This window comes from Macrobrachium nipponense, chromosome 26 (genome assembly GCF_015104395.2).
Source record: "Macrobrachium nipponense isolate FS-2020 chromosome 26, ASM1510439v2, whole genome shotgun sequence".
Classification (NCBI taxonomy): domain Eukaryota; kingdom Metazoa; phylum Arthropoda; class Malacostraca; order Decapoda; family Palaemonidae; genus Macrobrachium; species Macrobrachium nipponense.
This window is the reverse complement of record NC_087215.1, coordinates 37,324,364-37,330,792: the sequence shown is the minus strand read 5'-3', so window position 1 is coordinate 37,330,792 and position 6,429 is coordinate 37,324,364. Positions and strand designations below refer to the sequence as shown.

The 6,429-nt window shown below is 38.5% G+C and overlaps 1 protein-coding gene across 5 annotated transcripts in view; it reads right to left on the bottom strand.

Moving 5' to 3' along the window:
* LOC135200190 (TOX high mobility group box family member 2-like) overlaps positions 1 to 6,429 on the bottom strand; it is a 1,058,689-nt gene that overhangs the window by 841,438 nt on the left and 210,822 nt on the right. The window lies entirely within an intron of this gene.

Sequence of the window (6,429 nt, the reverse complement as noted above, 5' to 3'; positions counted from 1 at the left end):
TGGTTGCTCCTATTAACTTGTTGCTTTATCAGCGAAGATTCTACCATCTGATATTTGTATCAACAGACCTTGAGGCCAGGTAAAAACATATTTATTAAATAGGCTGAAGGCTTGCTTCAAAAGGGGAGTGATTAGGTAAACTCTGAGGTTTAACTTAATTATATATTTACAACAGAAAACATATCGGGAATGGTTAGTGTAACTGAGACAATACAATAGTCCCTCACTACAAGATGAAAGATTCAATGAGTGGGATATTCTTGAAGGAAACACAATGGAATGGCATCTAATTAAGGAATCAAGGAGTTGACAGAGGGTGTCTGAAATGAACTCTATTCCAGTAATGCACAATTTATGTTACACTTCACCTAAGCGCTTTGCAACTTGAAACAACACAAATAAATAGAGACAATACAGGTCTCACAGTCTTTATACTGCACAATGAAAAGGAAACAGTATTAGATTAACAAAGACTAAGAAAGCTCAAACCGGCACTTTTACCTTCGTGAAAAGATTGGTTTCTTGTACTGCAGGGGGCCCAGCAATGGGGAGGGCAAGTGAATGAGATCACAGCAATGTACTAGGACCCACTACAGTCATGTCCCTAAGAAGGGGTAGTTCAAGAGAGCAAAGGGGAGGACAGGAGGCATGGATAAGCATGTAACAAATTCAAAGGCCAAGTCTACCCGTCCGAGGCCTTATATAGCCTCTGGAGATTACAATGATGTTCCTCCCAAGTTCCAAGATGGTACTACACACATGATCCTTTGCCTCTCTGCCAGCTGGCTTGCCTCAGACAAGATCTTGCATTTCTCCTGGGTCCACACCTAAAATTTACGGTCTTTGGCAGTCAACTCATACAAAGTATTTTCTCCTAAAAGCATTGGTGAGAGGAAGGTGGTTAGAGTGAATTTTGCCTACAGTGTAATATGCAATAGCAAATTAATTAATTTAATATTATTTATTTGATCAACTTGAGCTCTTCCAGCTTAAGGATTTCCTCAACACAGGTGGTCTGAAAAGCATCTACAAAATGCTTTGAGGCATGAGACTTTGTGAAGATTTAATCAGACCAGGTTTGGCCCGCTTCCTTTGGCATGTCTTGCCACCATTGCCTTCAATGGTTGGGAGTAATTTAAAAAACCTTGATAATGGCTTGGTGGACGAGGGTGAGGTCTCCTTGATCATCTGGTTGGAGAACATTGAAGGCAATGGCACCTTTCCCATTAAGGTGCTTGCCCAAGACCATAGAATCTTCTTCATAGGTCTTCAGGGCCTTCTCGACATGGTCAAGCCAGGCTTCAGGCTTGGGCTCGTCCAATTTTCTTATGAGGGAGCCTACACTGCTGAGGATTGAGTGTGGTGAGTGCGTTGCTGTGTTACGCACTCCTTGGGCTGCCATTTTCTTTCTCCTTCTCTGCTCGATCTTTCTCCTTCTCTACTCTCTCTGCTTCTTCCCTTTCTTTCTGAGCTAGTCGTTCACCCTCTCTCTCCATCTGAGCAGAGTTTACTATCTCTTAGAACCGTTCTCTTCGCTTCTTGCCCATCAACTCCAGTTTCTTCCTCATCTCCATACAGAACGTGAAGTCCTTATTTTGCAAGGCTCTGGTTCATCGATTCATTTTGAGATGATGACTGGACAGGTACGTCTCTTGAGGTATAACAATAAGAACATAGGATGAGGTGTGGGGATTAGGAAAGGTACGATTCACAGGTGAGAGTGCCTCTTCGGGAAGGGGGCACTCACTCTGAATTTGATTCTGAAGCTGTGGAAATGTTCCTAATGAACAATGCAAGGGGTCTCTCAAAAGACTCGAAGTTACTTGTGTTAACAAATCAGGGGTGCCTCATAAGACTTGGGTGTTCTCAATGAACTATTAAATTTTAAAAGGACTCAATGTTGTTAAAAAAAAAAAGGACTCAGGGTTGCTTGTGATGAACTGATTTAGGAAGTCTTGTCAGGACTTCTGAAGGTCCAAATTAACTGGAGATAAGCAGTCCCATAAGGACTTGGATTGATCGAAATGAATGAATAAGTTGTCTTTCATGGCCTTGAGTGTTCGAAAGAATGGTTATAGTCTCGAAACGAACTAGGATGTTCGAAAGAATGGATATATAGTCTCGAAATGGACTGGGGCATTTGAAAGAACGGATAAAAGGTCTCTAAATGGATTGGATGTTCGAAAGCATGGCTATAAAGTTTCGAAATGGACTTGGGGCGTTTGAAAGAATGGACATCAGGTCTCGAAATGGAATTGGATTTAGCACAATGTTTAACACAAGCCTAAAATAATTTGCTGAGAATCGTTGGAAGTAGCTGATGCAATTAAAACAACAAGGCGTACATAGTATTTAGATACCACTTACTATATGAAACAGGAGTTTCAGGAAATTAAATGTAAAACGTGTTGGGAACGTCCAGTACCCACTTAAATCCAAGAATCTTGGCCGTGTATGGTAACACGGAATTTGTTGAGTTGGTGAGGTTCAAGAAAGATATTTCATGTGCTTAAAAGGAAAGGCATTTACCGTTTCGTATGAAACCTGATTTGGGCACATGATTAGATTTTACAAATGTGTTTACCGAATCCCATGGTCAGTGTTAACAAAGGCCACTCGTGCGAAAAAGCTTGACAGCTCAAGGTCGTTAGTGTCTACTTACTAAACACCTAAACACCTGGCATGAACGAAACTTTACATAGTTGAAACAACCTAGTAGTGCTTGGAAAATTTCTTCTCGTCTGGTATGAATGAATGGATGTGGTCTTTCTCACAGCTTATTGACTGGGAAATAATTTTAATGGAAAAAAAAAACAACAGGATTTACTATTTGAGTTGATTTATGGAGGAATTTAAACAAATGCAAATACTAAATAAAATTATTGGCTTGAGTGGCCTGAACAAAGTTTTAAACCTTTATGAAATTTACTCGATAAAACAGAATAATATATTCGCCTAACTAGTTCCTGAGAGAGAGAGAGAGAGAGAGAGAGAGAGAGAGAGAGAGAGAGAGAGAGAGTAAAAATCCTTAGTCCAGCAGTACAAAAATTGCTGGAAAGGACAGCCCTCTTGGCTTCTAATGTGTGCCCAACTAAATTTTCTACGGGAGAAATTGTTTGATCACATGGGAACAGAAATAACCTTAATATTTCTTCTTGAACACTTCGAAATTCACTTTTCCTAACAGGACTATCATGAATGACATGCAAGCTATCATGCATTAGCTTTCAAAAGCTTGTAAATTGGTTAGTATTTCTCTCTATAATGAGTGGCATCACGTGGTCTAATGAAATTCCTAACACTGATTTTCAGTCATAACATTGGTTGTTCCTTACATAAAATAACACCACCATACTTACTATGAAACTGGCTTCACTTGTGCACTTATAAGGGGAAACATGCTAATAAAAGGTTAGTTTCTAACTTTTCAGCAACACTACTCAGCTGATAGTTGCTTGAAAGGGGGCTTGCAAAGGGGGACAATCTTACAGATCCCGGCAAGGTCACCACTGATATGAATTTCCCTGCAGATCTAATTTAATCACTGGGTTATTCTGAAGATCTTCACAACTTGTCTTGGAAAATGCAAATCACCAAACTCTGGCCTTGAGGACAGGTAAAAACATATTCATTAAATAGGTTGAAGGTCTGCTTCAAAAGGGGAGGGATTAGGTAAACTCTGGGGTTTAACTTAATTATATTTATAATAGAAAACATATCAGGGGAATGGTTAGCATAACTGAGACAGAATACAATAGTCTCTCACTACAAGATGAAAGACGCGATGAGTGGGATATTCATGAAGGAAACACAATAGAAGTCCACTTCAAGGGGCTCTGTAAGGAGGTGTAGTGGGGAAGCCAATATTGCACACAAGATGAGCTCAGACACCACAACTGACTAACTCAAAGTTGTCATCGAAAACACCTACGATTACTTATCTGGAATAATTAAGGAATTAAGAAGTTGTACAGAGGTTGCCTGGAAAAGAACTTGACTCTAGTAATTTGCAATCTAACTTCTTATGTTACACTTCATTTAAATGCTTTGCAACTTGTACAAAAAAATAAAGACAATACAGGTCTCACTGTAGGTATATCACACAATGAAAAGGAAACAGAAATTAGTAATAGGTTAACAGGGACATGACAGCCTAAGAAACCTTAAACCCGGCATTCTACCTTCGTCAGGAGACTGGTTCCTCGTATTTCAGCAGGCTAGCAATTGGGAGGGCAATTGAATGAGATCACAGCAAAGATATACTAGGGGCCACTACATGCCTAAGATGGGGCAATTCAAGAGTACAAGGGGAGGACAGGAGTCCTGGACAAGCAACCGGCAAATTCTAAAGCCGAGTCTGCCCATCCGAGGCCTTATATAGCCTCTGGAGACTACAAGGGTGTTTCTCCTAGGTGGCACTGACTTGGACATTTTGCGCAGGCAGAGGCAACAACTTGGTCCTAGTTCCAAGATGGTGCCATGCACATGGTCAATCCTTTGCCTCTCTGACAGCTGGCTTGTCTTTGGCAAGAATTTGCATTTCTCCCGGGTCCGCACCTGGAATTTAAGGTCTTCTGCAGTCAACTCTAACAAGGAAAGCAGATCACAGTATCTTGTCCCAAAAGCAGTGGTGAGAGGAAAGGTGGTAGGGGCGGATTTTGTCAAAAGTGTAATATAAAATAGCAAATGAATTAATATATTATTATGTATTTTATTAACTTTGACTAATGAGATGGGGTGAGAGTGTTTTACTTTTTACAATTATATATATATATATATATATATATATATATATATATATATATATATATATATATATATATATATATATATATATATATATATATATTATATATATTATATATATATAAAGGTAATGCCACAGAGGAAAATGAAAAGATTTTGCGTAAGGCGAGACTGATCAGAACAAAGAGAAACACAGTAGAGGTAATTAAAGATAAAGATAGAATATACCAACGAACAGTACAGGATTAACAATAGGTCCAATTCACTTTAAAGAAACGAAAAAACGCCCGTGGGCTAGTTTAAGAGATTTACAAGCAGCCACCACACATGGTCACAGGTAATTTAGTCAGACATCAATACATTTTTAAAAACAAGGAGGCATATGCGACCATATGGTATAAATTTAGTAAATTCCCAGTTGTATATGCCTCCTTATTTTAAAAAATGTATTGTTGTCTGACTAAATTACCTGTGACCACGTGTGGTGGCCACTTCTAAATCTCTAGAAGCAGCCACCACACGTGGTCAGAGGTAATTTAGTCATATAACAATACATTTCTAAAAACAAGAAGGCATATGTGACCGGACGGTACAAATTTAGTAAATTCCCAGTTGTATATGTCTCCTTGTTTTTAAAAATATATAGTTGTCTGACCAAATTACCTGTGACCACGTGTGGTGGCTGCTTCTAAAGCTCTATAAGCAGCCACCACACGTGGTCACAGGTAATTTAGTCAGGCAACATTTTTAAAAACAAGAATGCATATGCGACTGGACGGTAAAAATTTAGTAAACTCCTGGTTGTATATGCCTCCTTGTTTCTAAAAATGTTTTGTTGTCTGACAAAATTACCTGTGACCACGTGTGGTGGCTGCTTCTAAATCTCTAATCTAGCCCACGGGGGTTTTTTCGTTTCTTTAAAGTGAATTGGACCTTTTATTAATCCTGTATGGCCCGTTGGTATATACTTACCTCTACTGTGTTTCTCTTTGTTCTGATCAGTCTTGCCTTAAGTAAAGGGTCATTAGACCGAAAGATCTCGGCAGTTCTCGTCTTTTCATTTTCCTCCATGGCATTAACTTTATTAAATTTCGTGATCAAGATATTCATTATATATATACTATATATATATATAATATATATATATATATATATATATATATATATATATATATAACCACAATGGGTCTTAGCTTCTCTAATTCTTCACGTTTAGGTTACGTATGCCACTACAAAGCCTTAGCTCCAAATGCAAAATTAGAGAACAATTCTTTGGTCTGCAGCAAAAAATGACGGAAGGACATCCTTCAAAATCAAATATGACGTAACCGCCTTAACAAAGTAAAATATCACACATGAAATATATTAGAAAGATTCCTAAACATGGAGGATTATGTCCATGCAAATGAACATCCCGAATTCTATATGACATTTACCCTTCAAACCTTACTCTTGGTCACATTTTTGTTGAACTTCTTGAAAACACTTTCAAATTCTTTAAATTGTCTTTCTTCCAGTTTCGCCTCATTATTCCTCATCAGTAATGGGTCATCTGCAAACATAAGCCATTCCACACTCCATTTACAACCAATTTTATCCCAGCATTTGCCCGTTACATCCAGTTTTCCTTCCCTGACCTCATACAGTATTCCACCCATACAAATACTAAGCTACCACAGGTAC